Below are 21,918 nucleotides of genomic sequence, written 5' to 3'. Positions count from 1 at the left end.
ACTGATGCAAAGGATTATGGGCTGACAACTCATCACTGTAACTTGGCTTTGACCTCCCCAAGCAAATGTGGGATTAATTTAAATCTAACAAGAGATATAACTTACAATAACTAAAGGTTTCCTGTTCCTCAAACACCAGAAAATATAAATTGGCAGTTCTGTTGACATTTTGAATCATGAAATGTGCACAGAATAGTGAGAAGTGGTTATTTTGTCAAAGAAGAGAGGTTTATAGAATTCCTGCATATTCCCTGTTCCCTCAACCTTCCTGCATCCAAACTGTTTCCAGAAGACAATTCAAAACAATGCATCTTTCTAATTCATCTTCAATAAATCACTTTAAAAAGTGGCTAAAGCCCAAATCAGCACTTTATAGAACTCTTCATCCACTTATCTGTCATTTCTGGCCTTCTAGCTTCAACTTGTCTGCATTGTTTTTCTTTAGTTTTAAAATTTTTCTTTTGCTGAAGAACTCTACAGTTAGGAGCTAGTTGTTGAATTCTATTACTTATTCTAAAGATGATTTAGAAAGTATTACAGAATATATAATTGTTTATGCCTACCAATTCATTAAAACACAATAAGATAAGAAGAAATGAAATGACCTAGTGTGGGGAAGCATGGGACTTGGTTGGAAAGTCTGTAAGGAGGATTCTTTGAAAGGTTGTGGGCCTCTTAAGGGGGACTTGCTGAAGGCAGCAGCCCCTGCCTTAACTTTTCCAAACAAGTGTGAACCCCTGGGTGTTTTGCTGGAATCTCTGTGTTTAGTCTTTAGATATGACCTTTTAGAAGCATGTACTTTCTCAAGGATACTTACCCTGCTGATTGTATCTAAAGGTTAATTTTAGTTCAAGCTGTTGTTACAGTGAAAACTTAAGGAGGCAGGCAATTGGGGCTGTTTTGGTGCCTCCTGCCAAGCAGCTCCTTAACCTCTCTTTCACAGAAACATATGTCAGAGTAATCCATTGCTCAGGGTCTGCTGGTCAGTTCTGGCAACCTAGTAAAATAAAAATAAGAAAGTAGAATACAGTACAATCTAAAAAACAAACTCACAGATACAGAGAACAGATTGGCAATTACCAAAGGAAAAGGAGGTTACTGAGAAGGCAAAATGGGTGAATGTGATCAAGTGTACAATGATGGATAGTAACTAGATTTACAGTAGTGATCACTGAATATTGTATGCAAATATCAAATTATAATGTTGTACACCTGAAATATATATAATGTTGCATTGCCAATTTTACCACAATTTAAAAAATATCAAAGGGGAGGTCAGTCTCCAATGGGAGAGGGGGAGCACAAAGATTGGCAGTATTTAGAAGACCATGGATATAACTCTGAACTTTCTAGCAGCCAACACAAAAGGAGGAGATATGATTATTTACATGAATCCTAAAATACTTAAAAGGTCAAAACACAGATTTTCCTAGTATTATGTCCCCAAATTTCCTCCCTTGGGTCCTCAGCAAGAGAAACCTATGTGACAACGCAATGGACAGGGTCCTAGGTTAGATCAAGAAAGTATGTCTAGCCCTAGCTGGTTTAGCTCAGGGGATAGAGCATTGGCCTGCGGACTGAAGGGTCCCAGGTTCAATTCCAGTCAAGGGCACATGCCCCAGTTGTGGGTTCGATCCCCAATAAGGAGGTGTACAGGAGGCAGCCGATCAATGATTCTCTCTCATCATTGATGTTTCTCTCTCTCTTCCTTTCTGAAATCAATAAAAAAATATAAAATTTCATAGATTTGTTTCTCACATTTCACATACAAACAGGTTGATATCATAATCTCAAAATAAGAGAAATTCTTCTATTAAAAGAAATTCAATTATGCTAAATGAGAAAGGCAAGAAGAATTGAGTTCACCCTTCTGATGATCTGGTTTAATTCTGAAGAATGTATAGGTTGCTTACAGACAGGATAGACTGCATATACATCAGGCAACTCTCAGTATTATTTATCTTCTTCAACCCAATAACATTGAGTAACAGTGACTTTCAGGTTAGCTATATTTTATACTCCTTATAAAAGTCCTGGAATATCTTGGTATCTATACTTTAAAAGATAGCCTAGTTGAAGATTCTACAATTAACATTTACTATACCTGTTTTACATATTTACCCTTTAGCCATCCCTCTGTGTATCAATCAATTCATTTCTGTATGTATTTTAAGATAAACTATAGACAACAATGGGATCCCCCTAAGTACTTTAGCAGGTATAACATTAATTAGAATTCAATATTGGTGCAGTTTCTTCTTTTGATATAAAAATTACAATTAATCAAGTGCATAAATTCTAATTACTGAGTTTTAAAAAATTATAAACTTTATGAACTTTCAGAAGTCTATTGGAAAGCTTGCTACCTTCAGTCTACTTCTGTGAGCCAGAATACTCCTAGAAAAATATTTTGGGAGTTAAATTTCTTTCTACTGACATGAAGTTTTTGACAAACTTTAAATAAAAGTTTTATGCAATTCATGGATTTTAAATTTATTTTACAAATATTATTCTATTTAGATGTCTAGCAAATTATATAAGTTACTTTGAAGAGATTTTCAAATATTGTTTGGTTATATGTACAGATATAGCTAAAGTGTTTAAACTTTCAAATATTTTATATTGCACTTATAAATTTAACAAGTTTAATTTTGTTTTAAAGTATATGTATTTCAATTGATCCAACAACAACTAAAAATATTTTTACCTCTTATACATCATAAAAATTTTAATACTAAACTGAATTTAATATGATTTTAGCTTAAAATCAGAAGTCTATCTGAGTTACTTAAATATGCATTTTAAATTGGAGTTGCAGGGTTGTCATTATATTAGGTCAAATTATCTTAAACATTCTGTCAATATGACTAAATATGATAGAATATTTCTCAATCTGGAAATATTAATACTATAATTTTGATTGTTTAAACATTTCTATACTTCCTCCAAGCATAAGAAATCCATATACTCTAAAGAAGACAAATACCATCCTACTTAACTGAAATTATTTTGGCTAAAAATTCTGACCAGATGTTCACTACAAAACTACCCATCAAGGGCGGTTGTGGATTCGATCCCTGGCCCAGTCTGGGTGTGGGCAGGAGGCAACCAATTGATGTTTCTTTCTCTCTTTCCCCCTCCCTCCTTCCAATCGACGCTCCTTAAAAAAGCAATGGGGAAAAAATTACCCTTGGATGAGGATTAACAAAAAATAAAAACAAAAAATGAAACAACAAAAAAACCCTTGCATACAAATGTTCATAAAAGTTTTATTCATAATAACCAAAAATGAAAAAAAATCTAAATGCCCATCAACTGATGAAGGTATAAGTACAATGTGATATAGCCATACAATTAAATATTATTTGGCAAAAAATGAAACAAAACAAAACAAAACTGAAGCAATGCTATATGTTACAAGATGGACCAACCTTCAAACATTATGCTAACTGAAAAAAGCTAGTTACAAAAGATAGCATGCTATATGATTTCATTTATATGAAATGTCTTGAATAGGCAAATCTATAGAGATAGAAAATAGATTAATGGTTGCCTAGATCTGGGTGAGTTGGGAGGAAATGAGGAGTGACTGCTAATAGTACAGGATTTCTTTTTGGGATGATGAAAATTTTCTAAAATTGACTGTGGTAATTATTGTACAGTTTTGTGAACATACTAGAAATCAGTAAATTTTATACTTATGCTGAATGAATTATATGGTATGTAAGTTTTATCTCAATAAAGTTGTGAAAAAAAACACTTAAAAAATCTCATTCCCCTTGACCAGTCATTTGACCAGGTATTACTAATTGAGATATTAAGAAGTTTCTCATGAAGGATTTTATTTTCAAATAAAAACATAAATCTTCTTAGAAAAAAGCCCTTTGTCTCTATTTTTTCTTCCTGCCTTAAATTTTTAGGTGATGTCATCTTGTGATCATGAGGCAAGAAACTTGAGGTTGAAAGCCAACCCACTAAGGACAGTGTGGAAAGAACCAGACCTCTGATGGCTTTAATGAGCAGCTGAGCCAAAGCTGATAGTCATCTCCATCATACATTTCATCATATGAAACCACTGTTAGGCTAGGCTTTCTATTAGTTGAAGACAAATACATTCTGAACTGATAAGAGAGTAAAGGTAAAAAGGTTTATGTACAAAAGTGCACTTAAGAACATAATTTCTTGAATACTTCCTATCTACACTAATAAAAGAGAAACATGCAAATTGGTGTCACTCTGCTATGCCCACCAGCCAATCAGAGTGAGTATGCAAATTAATCCAACAAAGATGGAGGTTAATCTGCAAACACAGGCATGGAGCGAAGACTGAAGACAACCTAGAGGGAAGCCAAGTGCTGCAGAAGGGAGCGAAGCAGCAGAGAAGGAAGGGAGCCGAGGCAGTGGAGACGGGAGAGAGCGAAGCAGCAGGAATCCATATTCTTGCAGGAATAAGCCCAAGGAAACCCTATTCTTGCAGGAGTCTTCCTGCAATTGGCCTCTAATCCCATATAATAAAAGAGGGACTTTCAAGTGTGTATATTTTGCTTTATTTAATCTTTAAAGCAATATTATGAGGTAGTTATAATTATCTTCCATTCAAGATAAAGAAGCTAAGGTCAATTGGAATAAATAACTTGTAGAAAATCACAGTAAAGAGTGGAGAGGAATTTGAACACCAGTTTTCTCACTCTAATGACATATTATTGTAGGCTATTACTTTTTACTATTGTCATGGTTTTGTTTTGTGCATACAACAATACCTCATCATTGCCATGTTCACCTTTCAATATTTACCAGTTTTTATCAGGGCTTCCCTCCCCACCCTTTTCTTTCCTTCTTCTTTCTTTGATTGATTGATTTATTCTAATAATTATCCTTTTAATTAAAAATATACATAGCTGCACATTTTTCTAGATATACACATTTATATATTAAGTATAGATAATTTTAGATATAGTTACATATCTATTATATAGTATGTGCTACATATAATGCATGCTATTCAATTACACCACACTAACTTTTAAAAGTTAGTTATTGTTATCCTTGTAGGGAATTAAACTAATTAACTTTCAGAAATTTGGGGATAGAAATGATCTTGGATTATTCCTGGATAGGTGCTTGATGGGAGTACAAAAAGTCAGTTAGGAAATTGAGTGAAGTAATAAACTCTAAAATAATAAAAATGATTTATTAAACTTATTGTAAAGTTTCATTTCTGTATCTTTGTAATTAAAAGTATAAAATAATCTCCTGTATATCTACAAACTCTGGGCAGATAAAAGACAAAGGTAAAAAAAAATATTAAGAATAACTTCTGGTTGCCTGAGCAGAGCAATTGGCAAAAAATTTCACCACATTATTATTGCACTTAAAATGTCCATGTTCCTGGTCAGCATTCCCACTAAAATGGCTAAGCATAAGACCAGGAGTGAATGAGAAGAAGGAAGTCTACAGTATCACCCCTTCCTCCTGGATCTCCTTACTGCATCATGTGAAGGTAATTCGCCTGTATCTGCCTGTTTCTGGTCAGCACTCTTTTAGTTTTGCTTCCATTTTCTCTTTACATCTTCCACCTATCAGCCATACCTCTCAGAACTCTGTACCTGATAATTCCATGAAGTAGTCAAAGAGAGATTTCCCATTTTACAAACATAAGTTACTACTATGAAAAATCAGAGATCAGGAGGAGAACCAAGATGGCGGCATAGGTAAACACTGGAGAATGCTGCCTCGCACAACCACTTCAAAAATACAACTAAAAGACGGAACGGACATCACCCAGAACCACAGGAAAGCTGGCTGAGGGGAAATTCTTCAACTAGAAGGAAAGAGAACAGCATACCGAGACTCAGAGGAGGCGCAGTGCGGAAAATACAAAGGTGCAGAGGTGCGCACGGAGCGGGCTGGTGGCTGAGGGTGCGGTTGTTGTTTTCAGTCTGGAGGGAGGCTCAGGCCCTGAGCTCCAGTTCCAGGCGAGTCTCTAGGGACTGTCTGGCTTCGGTCGAAACATGAGGGCAGCTTTCTCTCCGAGGTTTGCAGCGGTTGCTGGGACTCTGAGAGGCAGAGCCTCTGGGGACTGGACTGAGAGCAGCCATAACTGCTCCCTCCGCCTGCCCTGTTTGATCCCAAGCGACCCACGACCCACTCCGCCCAAGCCCTGCACAGAGCCATTTGCTGGATAGCCTCAGGCAAAGGCTAGATTAGCACCTCCCCAGAGGACAGAAGTTTTCCCACTGCAGACACAGCTGACTCTCACAGTCAGTTGGCCTGGAGGTCAAATCCCCCCAGTATTAACTACAACAATCAAGGCTTAACTACAACAAGACTGTGCACAAAGACCACTAGGGGGTGCACCAAGAAAGCATACAAAAAATGCGGAGACAAAGAAACAGGACAAAATTGTCAATGGAAGATATAGAATTCAGAACCACACTTTTAAGGTCTCTCAAGAGCTGTCTAGAAGCCGCCAATAAACTTAATGAGATCTACAAGAAATCTAATGAGACCCTCGATGAACCAACTAGAAGAACCAACTAGAAATTAAACATACACTGACTGAAATAAAGAATACTATACAGACTCCCAACAGCAGACCAGAGGAGCGCAAGAATCAAGTCAAAGATTTGAAATGCGAAGAAGCAAAAAACGCCCAACCGGAAAAGCAAAATGAAAAAAGAATCTGAATATACGAAGATAGTGTAAGAAGCCTCTGGGACAGCTTCAAGCGTACCAACATCAGAATTATAGGGGTGCCAGAAGATGAGAGAGAGCAAGATATTGAAAACCTATTTGAAGAAATAATGACAGAAAACTTCCCCTACCTGGTGAAAGAAATAGACTTACAACTCCAGGAAGTGCAGAGAACCCCAAAAAAAGGAATCCAAAGAGGACCACACCAAGACACATCATAATTAAAATGCCAAGAGCAAAAGACAAAGAGAGAATCTTAAAAGCAGCAAGAGAAAGAAACTCAGTTACCTACAAGGGAATACCCATACGACTGTCAGCTGATTTCTCAACAGAAACTTTGCAGGCCAGAATGGAGTGGCAAGAAATATTCAAAGTGATGAATGCCAAGAACCTACAACCAAGATTACTTTATCCAGCAAAGCTATCATTCAGAATTGAAGGTCAGATAAAGAGCTTCACAGATAAGGAAAAGCTAAAGGAGTTCATCACCACCAAACCAGTATTATATGAAATGCTGAAAGGCATCCTTTAAGAAGAGGAAGAAGAAGAAAAAGGTAAAGATACAAATTATGAACAACAAATATGCAAGTGAATCTAAGAATCAAGTGAATAAATAATCTGATGAACAGAATGAACTGTTGATTATAATAGAATCGGGGACATAGAAAGGGAATGGACTGACTATTCTTGGAGAGGGGAAAGGGGTGTGGGAGATGCGGGAAGAGACTGGACAAAAATCGTGCACCTATGGATGAGGACAGTGGGTGGGGAGTGAGGGCGGAGTGTGGGGTGGGAACTGGAAGGAAGGGAGTTATGGGGGGAAAAAAGAGGAACAAATGTAATAATCTGAACAATAAAGATTTAATAAAAATAAATAAATAAATAAAAAGAACTCTGTACCTGATTCTACTTTCCCAGGTGGTTGACTACCATCTGCATTGGTCCCTTAAAGTGATCTATGATGGCTAGCTTGATTCCTGTCTCATCATCTGAACTTCACATCATCCTCAATTTCTTCCTTACTCTATTTTTCTCTCACCTTGGATCACTAACCAAGTCCTTTTTATTTCCCTTGAGATTTTCTCTTTCACCCATGGATTATTTAAATGTGGGTTGTTTAGCTTCTGGGCCTTATATTTTTCTGTTATTCAGATTTGGTTGCTTTCCTTGTCATGGTAGAGTAAATCCTGATTATATGTATTAGTTGTCTCCTAATGAGGAGGGATCCCTGTCTTAGAGTTAAGAGGATACCTGAACTTCTGACAGTTGACACTGGATAGATGAGCTTGACAGCGGTTTATTAGTCCTATATACTCACAGATGAGGGAGGAGGACACTACACACCATAGAGGGCCACAGGGGGGTTGCCCTAGGAAACAGAGTGAACAACCAGGGGCTGTGGAAGGCAAGCTCTGTAGTAGCAAGACAGTGGGGTGCCCCTGGTTCCCACAGGATGACAAGTTTGGTTTGTTTGAATAATTTCATGCTGGCAGGGAACTGAAACCTGCTACTCCAGGACATGCAGAAGCTGCTGTTGTTCCTGTTGGTGAGGAGGTTTGTTTGGCCAGGAGAGCTTATCCACACTGCAGGGGGAGGGGAACTACTGGTTAGGCCAGATGAAGCCTTCTCAATTTCACTAGATGTCAGGGCAGCACATAAGAGTGGGCCTTAATTTAGGTCTGATACCACATTTTGATTATTTTATATTTGAGTTTTGTTTTATGGCCTATCTTGGTCTGTGTTCCATGCTTTTATTATAAATATCCCTTTCTGAATCTGATAATATTCTTTACTCTGTAGTCTACTTTATCTGACATTAATATAGCCACACCTGCTTTTTTAAATTAATTTTTAGATTATATATATATATATATATATATATATATATATATATATATATATATATATATATTTCCGTCCTTTTATGTTCAACATTACTTATAACATTACATTTGAAGGGACTTTCTTTTAGAGAGCATATTGTTGGTTCAAAGTTTTTAATCCATTCTGCCCAACTCTGTGTTTTAATTGTTGCATTTAGACCATTTACATTTAATGTCATTATTGATTTGTTAGGGTTTCTTAATTTTTTATTCTCCCTGTTTTTCATTACTTTTTCCTATTTCCCTGTGGATTATTTGAACATATTTTAGAATTCACATTTGTTTATTTATAGTGTTTATGAGTGTATCTCTTTGCAAAGATATTTTAGTGATTGCTCAAGGTATAACATTATATACCTGTAACTTATAAGTCTACTGGCATCACCATTTTACCAGTTTGAATGAAGTGTAGAAACCTTTCCTTCCTTTATATCCCTTTATATTCCCCCATCCTATCTAATAAAGAGGTAATATGCAAATTGACCATCACTCCAACACAAGATGGCCGCCCCATGTGGTCAAAGATGGCTGCCCCCATGTTGACACAAGATAGCCGGCAGGGGAGGGCAGTTGGGGGGGACCAGGCCTGCAGGGGAGGGCAGTTGGGGGTGACTGAGATTGCTGGGGAGGGCAGTTGGGGGGGACTGGGCCTGCAGGGGAGGGCAGTTAGGGATGACCAGACCTGAAGGGGAGGGCAGTTAGGGATGACCAGGCCTGCAGGGGAGGGCAGTTAGTGGCAAACAGGCCAGCAGGGGAGGGCAGTTGGGGGCGACCAGGCCTGCAGGGGAGGGCAGTTAGGGATGACCAGGCCTGCAGGGGAGGGCAGTTAGCGGCAACCAGGCCAGCAGGGTAGGGCAGTTGGGGGGGACCAGGCCTGTAGGGGAGGGCAGTTGGGGGGAATCAGGCTGACAGGGGAGGACAGGGGTGACCAAGCCAGCAGGGGAGGGCAGTTAGGGGCAATTGGGCTGGCAGGGGAGCAGTTAGGTGTCAATCAGGCTGGCAGGGGAGTGGTTAGGGGATGATCAGGCAGGCAGGCAGGCAAGCAGTTGAGAGCCAGCAGTCCTAGATTGTGAGAGGGGTCCCAGATTGGAGAGGATGCAGGCTGGGCTGAGGGACAAACACTCCCACGCACAAATTTCATGTACCGGGCCTCTAGTCTAAATATATAAAACCCTATTATACAAATAGACCAAACTGTGGAACAATCAAACAAGCAGTCACTATGATTTGCGCTGACCATTAGGGGGTGCATGTAGAACATATCAGGTGTCGGCAGCAGGTGGCAGAGTGTGGAACATGGTGGGCATCGGCTGCGGTGGTATGGTGGAGTAGGTGAATTGAGATGCCAGACGAAGGTGGGGCACTGGTCGCTGTCATTGGGGCGAGCCTCTGGAAAATTCTTTGCTCCCATATGCTGCGGTCCTGCTGGGCACTCTCACCTGCTACCAGCATCCACCCCACTTGCACCTATTGATGGCGCCATCCCCCATCGCACCCACAGCTGGTGCCAGAGCTGCTGCTTGCACCCACTGCCGACACCCGGTGCTAGTCCCAATTCCTCAGCATCGTCAGCAGGTGCAAGTGGCGGCTGCCGGCCCTGTTCGCCCCTGAGGGTTTCTCCACCTCCCCCTGCTCCTGAGGGGTGATTGGGGCAGCAGCTGCCACTCACACCCACTGATGGTGCCAGTCCTGTTTGCACCTGCTGCTGGTGCCAGCCCCAATCATTCTGCGCCATCAGTGTGCGGTAGCGGTGGCAACCCACCCTGTGCCCACTGCAGCCCCGTCGCCCACAGTTCTTTTCAAGGTGCATGAATTCGTGCACTGGACCCCGAGTTTATAATATAAGTGTCTTAAATATTTCCTCTACATGCATTTAGAATCATATCAAAAGTGTCATAATTTTTGTTTCAATCCTCAAACATCATTACTGCTTTCCTTATGACCTCCACTGACAGCATGGTGAAAGGTGGACTTAGAGAAGAAAAGTCTATTTTATTTTTCTGTATTTTCACTTACTGTATCCTTTTTTCCTGATGTTTCAGGATTCCTTCTTTAATTGTTTGTTCCGTTTAGAGAGTTCCTTTTAGCCATTCTTTTTTTTTTCTTTTATTAGTTAAGGTATTACAAATGTGTCCTCATCCCCCCCATTAACCCCCAACCTCCCCCCCACACACACAAACTCATGTTCCCATCCCCCTGTTATCCATGTCCATTGGTTTGGCTTATATACATGTATACAAGTCCTTCGGTTGATCTCTTCCCCTTACCCCCGCCTTCCCCTACTTTCCTTCTGGGGATTGATAGCCTGATTGCTGTTTCTCAGTCTTTGGATCTGTCCCTTTTCATCAGTCTATGTTGTTCTCTATAATCCACAAATGAGTGAGATCATGTGGTATTTCTCTTTCTCTGACTGGCTTATTTCACTTAGCATAATGCTCTCCAGCCATTCTTTTAAGAGAGGTCTGCTGGTGGCAAATCTCTTAGTTTTTCTACAACAGAGAATGTTTTAATTTACTCTTTATTCCTTAAAGATATTTTCACTAGAGATAGAATTCTGGGTAGACAGTTCTCTACTTTCAGCACTTGAAAAGGTAAAAATTCCATCTGGCCTCTTGGTGATGATGAGAACTCCACTATCACTCAAATTGTTCTTTCTCTGTAGGTAAGCAGTTGTTTCCTCTTTCTACTTTTAACATTTTTTTCTTTGTCTGTAGCTTTCAGAAGTTTGACTGTGTGTTCTGGTGTGATTTCGTTGGGCTTGTATTGTTTAGGCTTTATTCAGCTTCTTGAATTTGTAGAGTTATGTCTTTATCCTCCCTTTCCAGGACTCCAATGAAACAAATTCTAGATCTGTAATAGCCCCACAAATCCTCAAGGCTTTAATTTTTTTCCTCACTCTATTTTCACTCTGTTGCTGATATTGGGTAACTTATTTTCTATTTCAAGTTCACTAATTCTTTCTTTTGTTCCCTCCATTCTCTTGTTGAGCCCATTCATTAAATTTTAAATTTCGATTACTGTATTTTCAATTCTAAAACTTCTCTCTGGCTTTACCTTATATCTCCTATTTCTTTCCTAAGACTTTATTTTTTTATATTTTACAATTTTTTATGATGGCTAATTTAAAGTGTTTGTCAAATAATTTGAACATCTTTGTTATTACAGTGTTGGCATCTTATTTTTTATTTGGTATAAGTTCATATTGGTCATATGTTAAATGATTTTAAATTGAAATTGTACATTTTGAATATTATGATATTTGAGATCTTATTTAAACCTTGTAATTTAGCTGGATTTTTCTCACAGCACTTTGGGAGAAGAAGGAGGTGGCTTGGTGCTACAGATGGGTGTAAAAGTCCAGGCTCTCCATCATCTCTGTTGACACCCAATGGAGGGAACTCCTCATTATTGCTGGGCGAGTGGGAGTTCTGACTTCCCCTAGACCTCCACACATACCTTTTTGGTTACTGTCTGGAAGGGGTAGGAGTTATTTATTATTGCTTCCTTTGCAACCTCCACTGACAGCATGGTGAAAGGTGGCCTCATCAGCTCCAATATGCCTCCTCTGACACCATGACATCAGGAAGAAGAAGGAGTGTTTTGTTACTACCGGATGGGTGTGGAAATCCAGGCTCTGCATATGGTCTATAGTGACATCCTAAGAGAGATACTCATTCCTGCTCATTGGGCATGAAAGTCCTGGCTCCCTATTCAAGCTTCTCTGCCACCACCCTTGTAGTGATTTTGGAGCATTTTAATACAGATTGACAAAGATGGAAGTCTAGGGTCTCAACCTAGCCTTTGCTGTGTGGATGGGATTGTGGCCACAGTATTTCTTTTTTCACCCTGTGGTGTTGGGCTTTTTTTTATAGTGCTGTTTGATTTTTTTCCCCCTAAAAGTTTTCTGCCTTGCTAGATTGCCCCATTTCTGGTCTTTTGGCTCAAGAGATCAGGCTTTCTGTAGGGGTTTTTAAAAAATATATTTGTGTTGACATTTCTTGTTGCTGACTTATATAGCATCCAGTTTAAAATACAGTCAAACCTTGGTTTTTGAACTTCTCCCATCTTGAACAATTTGTTCACAGAAAAGTGTCTTAGTTGTTGAACAAAACTTTGGTTCTCCACCCGACAACCCTTTCATGCTGATACCTGTATGATCAGCCATATGTCTCACAAGTGACAAAGGAGAGAATGAGAGTATGAGTCAGTTTGCCACTAAACCTCACATTGTTAACATCTCAGGAAATTGGGCTGTGAATATTTTTCTCTTTTTGTTGTTGTTGTTTGCTTTTGCTGCTGCTTATTATTACCAAATACATACATTGAATCACCATGGATCCTAGGAAGGCTCATGATAGCAACAAAGTGAAAAGAAGAGTTGTGAGAACAACAATAGAGCTTTAAAAAGAAATGATTGCAAAGTATGTAGAGTTATTTCTATATCGGATCTGGCTACTGAGTATGGCATGGTGAAATCTACAATTAGCATAATTTTAAAACAGAGAGGCCATCAAGAGTGCTGATATTGCTAAGGGTGCTGCTAAGGTTACATTTCATTTTCTTTTTGTTATATTTTCATTTACATTTCATGTCCTTTTTGTTTTAAAAATGTTTATTTATAGATTAAACACTACACTAGACATGTACTGTATATAAGAAAAGTTAAAACAGGGAACCATTTGGAAGTCTGGAAAGGGTTAATTCAATTTACATTATTTCTATGGGAAAAATTATTCAGTTTTCGAACAAATCGCTTCTCAAACAGCCTTCTGGAACAAATTAAGTTGGAGAACTGAGGTTCCACTGTGTATGGGCCAAAAGAAAACCTAGGGAACATAACCACATTGTTATGCTTTAGGTCCTGAGGTTCCTAGCTGGTCTGTCTTCCTTTTTCTTGCCACATTTTAGAGTCTTCTTATTTTTGTTTCACATATAATATTCAGGTGTTTTAGTTGTATTTGGTGGGAGGAATAAGGAAAAGTATGTCTACTCTATCTTTCTGTAAGTGGAAATACACTCATCAAATTCTTTTACTAATTATAGAAATTACTTGATTTTCATGAGTATTGGGTTCTCATGTAAGAATTCCCGAATTCTTAAATACATAATAATTACAACATACTATAAAATATCTTATATTTTCAATATATTTTATAGTATATATTATATATCAAAATATTATAACACATAGTATATATTAGTATTTATTACATCCTATCTAATAAAGAGGGAATATGCTAATTGACCCTCATATTGTCACAAAGATGGCGGCTCCCACAGCCACAAGATGGTGGTGCCCAGTCCCTTCAGCCCTGCTGGGGCCTTGCCACGTTCCTGCCTCCAGAGTCCCCCAGTCCCCTCAGTCCCCCATCTGCCCAGGGCCAGCCCGAGGCACAGGCAAGCCTCAGATGGCGGCTGCCCAGCTGACACCTGAGGTGCAGGCAAGCCTCAGATGGCAGCTGCTCAGCTGTCCAGGGCTTCCCGAGGCTCAGGTAACCAGGGCAGGCTGAGGCTTGCGCTGCTGGCAGTGGCAGCATCAGAGGTGTGATGGGGTCACTGCCTTCCCCTGATTGCCGGGTCGCCTCCTGCCCTTGAGGGCTCCTGGACTGTGAGAGGGGGCAGGCCGGGCTGAGGGACCCCTGCCCTCCAGCGCATGAATTTTCATTCACCGGGCCTCTAGTTCTATATAATAAAAGGCTAATATGCAAATTGACCAAACGGTGGAACTACCAGTCGCTATAATGCGTACTGACCACCAGGGTGAAGACGCTCAATGCAGGAGGTACCCCTGGTGGCTAGTGCACTCCGACAGGGTGAGTGCCGCTCAGCCAAAAGTCCTGAGCTGAGATCACAGCTGATGAGCACAGTGGCGGTGGCAGGAGCCTCTCCCACCTCTGCAGCAGTGCTAAGGATATCTCACTGTCAGCTTAAGTCCATGGGGAGCGGGCCTAAGCTATCATTTGGACATCCCCTGAGGGCTCCTAGACTGTGAGAGGGTGCAGACTGGGCTGAGGAACTATCTCCCTCCCCCAAGTTCATGAATATCATGCATCAGGCCTCTAGTATATATATAAAATACTAATGATACAAAATATACTATTTTTGAAGCCATGAAAGGTACTGTGGTCTCCTGCCATGAAGAACATAATGTCTAACAACCCCAGCTGCTGCCCTCTGGACCTACCATTGCTCCCTGTGGCTGGTGACTGAGCACAGTGGGGATACTAATGCAGGCCCATTCTTGAGATACTTGGGACTCCTCTGATCAGAGATTCCCCATCAGTCTGACTGGATTGTTCTTTGAACTTGGCTGCATTGCAAGGAATCTGCTTTTCTTCCCTCCTCTCCACAAGTGTTATACCTGCATTGTGGTCTGAAGGATCTGCTTGCTAACCCTGGTTCTCTCCCCCTTCTTTCTTCACAGGCATTTTCCTCATGTACAGCTAATCTCACTCTTTTTTGAAGGACCCAAGCAAATACAATCATCAGGTATTTTAAGTATCTAGATTTAAATTATAAATATAACTATAAATATGTGACATATAACTATAAATATGTGACATAATACGATATACTACATAAAACTATGTATATAAATGTGTTATGCAGAAAAATTTGATAATTACCAAATATTATTTATTTGACAATTCTGGAGGTAGATGGTAGGGATAACATGGCTCACCAATGGCCAACTAATTATCACTTTCATACCAACCCACAGTATTCACACCCCTGCCAAACATTACAAATTCTCATGTCATCAACCTTCACAGTTAATTTTGAAAGAACAAAGGCCTACACAGCATTGCCCAATAGAACTTTCTGCAAATGTAGACACATCCTATTTCTTCACTGTCCAATAAGGTAGCCACTAGCTAAATGTGGCCATTGAACGCTTGAAATATGGCTAGCGTGACTATAGAGTTTTTAAGGTTATTTAATTTTAATTAATTTAAATTTAAGTAGCCATAGAGGCTACCTATTGAACAGTGTAGGCTGTAGTAGTTCACAAATCCTTACCCCGCCTTCATCCCAATGATCACTGACTGAGGTCAGGCCTTCATCTTCACCTGCCTGGCTATTACATACAGTAACTTTCTAAATCTTTGCCATGTATCCCCCTTTAGCCTCTAAGTTGCCATTAGGGTGTTTATTCTAAAATCCAAAATCATGTCATTCCCTGCTGAAAAGACAGTCCAGAGGGTGGGACTATGACTTATTTGCTCACTCTATATACCCTGCAGCTGTTAGGCCTGATAAATGTCCACTGGAAGAAAAATGAACATATTTTAACAGCAGGGCATTCCGGAGATAGCTTGCCTTACTGCCCTATTCTGGGGGATTTAGGGCCATGTGCAAGATAATGAAGGAATATTTTGGGGAGGTGACCTAAACAGGCGTCTACTTCCTACCCCCATGCCCAAATGCATAAAGTTTATGTGACTTACTACATTCTGGTGGGCAGGTCCTCTTCCCAGGCATCTACACCAGTGTATTACCAGCACAGTGGTCGGGGGAAGAAACACTTTTCTGGACCTCTCCCAAAGTGACCTTCTGTGAAACGCTGCCATGGGCAAAGGCTAAGGAAATAAGATTCTCAAGAAGGAAAAATCACCCTTGCAAAACATAAGATGCCATTTTTTTAAAAAAATATATTTGATTGATTTTTTACAGAGAGGAAGGGAGAGAGAGATAGAGAGTTAGAAACATCGATGAGAGAGAAACATCGATTAGCTGCCTCCTGCACATCTCCTACCGGGGATGTGCCCGCAACCCAGGCACATGCCCTCGACCGGAATCGAACCCGGGACCTTTCAGTCTGCAGGCCGACGCTCTATCCACTGAGCCAAACCGGTCTCGGCGAAGATGACATTTTTAACCCTCTGAATCATTTCAGTCATCAACCCATCGTTTTCCTTTTTGCTTTTTTTCACAAGGCAAACCGTGACTTGAAAGACTGCTGACAATAGCGAAGCTTATTTCATTTAAATGTGATCTTTGCCATAAAAGTTATTTTGAGTATTAGCAGTATTTCTGTGTCTCGGGACACGCACACAACCTTTAGTATGTTTGAATACAGATGGTGCTCAGGTGAATGCATGCATTTTTCTCTCCTCCTCCCCTCCAGCATCCTCCTGTTCTCATCCCACAGGTAGGTCTTCCCAGCAGACAACACTCCTCCCTCCAGTCGCAGTCTTCTCTATGAGGTTGCACTTGGTTTCTCAGCTCAGTGAACTCTCCCTGTGTCAAGGAGGAAGACTTAATTGCAGGGTTTCACATTTTCAAAGAAAATGTTTAGACGGGAAGGGATCAGCCATATTAGAGAAATGTGGCGTGCTTAGGAATGAGTGGCACAAACGCCCTGTCTTTCGCTGGCAGGGAACTCAGGAAGAAAATCTTTGGCTGTTATTAACATAATCCGTATTTGATTGCTTTTCCCCCAACAAGTGTTTGATTCACTTGGAATCCAGTTTTTAAGAGTGATGCATGGTCAAATAAATTTGCTATTGCATATGTGGTCCATGTGCATGATAATCCCTTAATTTACTTGCTATAAAGTTACACACAGCAATAACATTTTATTATTTTGTAACTTGCCATTGTGATTCTGTTTTAAATCCTTTGCTTTGCTTTATTATTACTGACAAAGTGGTACTGTTTAGTTCAGCTCCAGCATGAAAGGTGATATTATTATTATGTTTTTTTATGCTTGTCCTTTCCTTGACCGGAGGCTAAGGAAGTCCCTTGTCTAATAAACCAACTACAAACTACAGGAAGTAAGATGCCACCTGCAATGGTCGTTTATTGGGAACACTAATATACAGCGGGAGGAAACAGCGCTGTCTGCAATTATACGTCAAGCTCTCATTGTCCATTGTGGTACATCTACACTCAACCAATAAACCCCACTTTCATCCATACAGGTCATCAGGGCAGTGTTTGCGAGTTTGGATCTAAAAGGCCTGCATTTACTACTATTTTTCTTCTTCACCAGGTCTCATGACTATTAAAGATGCAAATGCATGTCACTAGCTTTATGCTTTAGTTCAGAGAGCAGAATTCCCCAACTTGCTCTCCCTCTATCCTTTAACTTTTCTTCTGACCGCATAGCAGAAGCTCACGGTATCTCCCTCCTTCGAAAAGGCCCAGTGGAAACTCCTTTCCCTCTGTGAGAAAGCAGATGTGCTTACTGGCAGGCCGAAGCACAGAAGGCAGCCAGGTATACGTTTGTTTCCAATGTGAGTGTCTTTACTTGACACATTCTGAGGAGAGCAAACTGCTGCTGTCTGGCAGATTAACAATTTCCTTGTCATGAGACAATGACGTAAAAGGTGTGTAATATGGACATATTCGTAAAATCTCTGCATATTTGAAAACAGCCAGACACAATAAGTACATACTGTCTGAATCCTTTTGTGCAGAGTCCAAAACAGGCAGCAGAAGTCAGAAGTCGGGTACTGGTCACTCCTGAGGGGCTGGCTGGGAGAGGGAAGGAGGGGCCTTGGAGGATGAGAGCTCCCGTTTCTCGATCTGAACTATGTTAGCACGAGTGTGGTCGCTTCGCGAAGGTGCATTGAGCTGTCCCCTGACGATGTGGGCACTTTCTGTGCTTATGACACACTTCCACTAGAGATTGACACTCACACTGAAAACACTCCATACAGATTCATCCATACAGGTCATCAGGGCAGCGTTTGCGGGTTTGGATCTAAAAGGCCTGCATTTACTGCTGTTTTTCTTCTTCACCAGGTCTCATGACTATTAAAGACGCAAATGCAATACTAACTAGTCACATTTTTTCCGCCTGAGGACATAAGCTGATTGCTTACTTTCTGGTATCTACACATTAATAAAATGTGGTGATTTTCTAAAAAGGACTCTAAGGCTCAGATACTCTGAGAATAAATGCCAGGGCCTCTGCCAACCAAGAACCATTTATAAAACGACTCCCAGCCACCCCCAACCCAACTGCTACCAAACTGTTGAGCTGAAGGGGAAAACCCACGCAAACTGCAAACCCAGGGCAGGAAGTCAGAAAGCAGGCGTAATGATATTTACTCAAAGTCGGATTCACATCCTACTTAACTCCATGGGAACTCTCAACAGTTGGTCTTGACAATTCCAGCAATTCTGAGGCTCATTAACCTACTTGCAGGTGCTCTGCTTTCTGAGCTGCCTATGTTCAAAGAAAAACACTTTCAAAATTCCCTGACGCAGCCTGCCTCCTCAGTTCAGAGACAATCGTGACATTCGTCAGGGCTCTTAGAAAGGAAATGAAAGCTTTGGTGATTCTGAAGTGGCCAGTTGTAAGATTAGTAATCCAATCAAACATTTAGTGTGAAACCCACTGTAATTGGAGTTAGACACTGGTAGGTAAGTCGTCTTGAATGGCTGGGCAAATCTTCCTAGGCTGCTATTTATGAAATCAGGCTGTGCTAAAACCCCAAGTACCTAAACCATTTAGGAAAGACGAGAGAACCAGAGCATTTCCTCATGTCCTTCCTTTATTTCTTAGGACATATGTCTGTATTTTTCTGCTGAATCGCAAAGTGGGATTCCTGAGCTAAATTGTTCTGCCCAATCAGGCTAAGCCCAGGGGAGCAGGGCAACTCTCGTTCAGTGGATTCTATTATGGGTTGCCTTTAAGAATCACATTATTTCTAAAATGCAAGGACTGCAAAATATTTTGCAGGGTGCACTCCTTTTTGAGACATTTTAGGATTTGCAGATTTCCCTTAACTCTTTTCCTCTGTAAAGGAAGCCTTGAATTCCCCCTTCATACTGGGGTCTCTGCTATATGATACGTTTGTTATAACAAGGCCTTTCCCAGGATTTGCAGGAATGAGCCCCTTGAACAGGGGCCAAGACCAGCTTGCCTTACACTGATTTCTATGTTGCCCAGAGAAGGGCTGGAGACAGTCTCTTGGATATTAATCACTGTTCTTCTCTAGTTTCCAAATATGTCCTTTTTGAGAATTGCCTTACAAATAACCTCTCTCTCTCTCTGCAATATTTAAGAGGTAACTGTTTTGATATCTTAAAATCTAAAGCTTACCCTGAAAGTGTATGGGTAAAAGCTTAGAGTATCCAGAACAAATGATTGGACCATATTTTTGTGGGCTTGGATGGAGAGTGGTCAACCATACTCTATTTTCTTGAGGGAGACATATTATATTTCTTAGCCGACTAAGGACTGGGGCACAGATCTGCTGATTCCTATTCCAAAGATGCTGCCACCAGCTCAGACCCCACCTTACAAACCTTCCCTGTACTGGTCTTCTGAAAGCTCAAGTAAATGATCTACAAATCCTGAGCAGTCAGGTACAGGGTTAACTGTAGCCACAGGTATAAAGGTAGCATTGTGTAGAATTGGTGTTTTTTCTGACAACACCCTGCAAAGATTCTTTGTTGGATTAACAGACACATTGAAAAGCTAGGTGGCTAATTCTTGGTCTCTTAGTGCTGCTTTATTCATGTCAACACTGATCCTACATCCTGTAAAAGCAGCTTTAAATATACTTAGTAGCACTGATTAAAGCAAAAGAAGTTGGAGAAATGTTTACTTCACCAAGAGAGATAGCTTTTGCTTTGTTTTAGGGCAGTGGTTCTCAACCTTCTGGCCCTTTAAATACAGTTCCTCATGTTGTGACCCAACCATAAAATTATTTTCGTTGCTACTGTTATGAATCATAATGTAAATATCTGATATGCAGGATGATCTTAGGCGACCCTTGTGAAAGGGTCGTTCGACCGCCAAAGGGGTCGCGACACACAGGTTGAGAACCGCTGTTTTAAGGGCAGCCTGGAATAGATTTCATCCGTTTTGCATCTTAAGGAGTATAATTTGACTTTGATGGTACAGGTGTAACTTTCATTAAGAAGATGGACCATTCATAAAGTCCAGGGTCTGTGCTGAGGAAAAATAACTGTATATATCGGGGACTGCCTCATCTAGAAAGATGAAAAGGAAGTGATGTATGTGATGCTGTGATTGAGGACTGTACCGAGGATATAGAGATGCCCACTTAAGTATGGAAACACATGGTGGCTGAATGAATCAGCTATTCCCAATCTACCTGAACTAACTGCCTCATATGTGGCATGAACAGGAACTCTTGGGTGTTTGTAATACAGACTGGTTATTATCTACCCATTGAATCCACTGATTATCATTGCCTGTAGATGAAACAACTTTTGTCTGAAGCTAAAATAAAACCTTTCAGCCCATCTCAGCATAAACACCAGAGTCCTTATAAAGACCTACAAAATGGAATATAATCTGGCCCCAGGGACCTTTCCCATCACACTTCTTGCTCATTCTGCCCTGGCAATCAAAACCCCCTCAGAACTTTAAACACTCCAGGCATGCCCCAATCTTGGTTCCTCATTGTCCCAGCTGTTCCCTCTGCATGGAACATCTAACAACTCCATACTTGTCCAGCTCACTTTTTCCTTTCATTCATTGTTCAAACATAATCTCCATGAGGTCTGCTCTGCCCATCCACTTAAATTACAGAATCTCCTTTAGCACTTCTGCTTCCCCCACTTAGTGAATATGGGAGTGATTGCAATCATCTCTGTAACCTGCTTGAATTTTTCTCCAGAGCTCATTCCATATTCTACAAAAATTATAATCCTTACTTAGTTCCTATGTTGACCTGAAATTAGCCACTTTTCCCCAGGAGAATTTAAGCTGTCAAAGAGCAGGGATTTCTTTGTTTTGTCCACTGATGAATCTGCAGAACCTTGAATGGTGCCCAGCACAGAGCAGGTACTCAGTATTTATTTGTTGAATGAATGAACAAACAGTTGAATCTGTTGGCGCATTGGTGAAGAACTAGGTACAAGAAAACTAAGCAATAAAAAGTGAGTTGCTCACTACCACCTTTAGAAAAAACCCAGAAAGTTGTCTGGGACAAAAAATATAATCTTGGCTGATAAAAGAACAATGTTTACATAACCAAAATAATATAAAAGTTGAATATTGATTAAATAAACCAGTTTGTTACATATTTCTTTTTTTAAATTTTTTTTAACGATTAAGTTATTATATATGTGTCCTTATCCCCACATTACCCCCTATCCCCCCCAACTAATGCCCTCACCCCCCTGTTGTCTGTGTCCATTGGTTAGGTCTATAGGCTTATTTATAAGTCCTTTGGTTGATATCTCCCCTTTACCCCCACCCTTCCCTACCTTCCCTCTGAGGTTTGATGGTCTGATCCACTGGTTCTCAACCTGTGGGCCCCGACCCCGTTGGGGGTGGAACGACCCTTTCACAGGGGTCACCTAAGACCATTGGAAAACACATATATAATTACATATTGTTTTTTGTGATTAA

This window comes from Myotis daubentonii, chromosome 3 (genome assembly GCF_963259705.1).
Source record: "Myotis daubentonii chromosome 3, mMyoDau2.1, whole genome shotgun sequence".
Lineage (NCBI taxonomy): Eukaryota > Metazoa > Chordata > Mammalia > Chiroptera > Vespertilionidae > Myotis > Myotis daubentonii.
The sequence above is the reverse complement of the archived record's forward strand: the minus strand, read 5'-3'. Positions refer to the sequence as shown.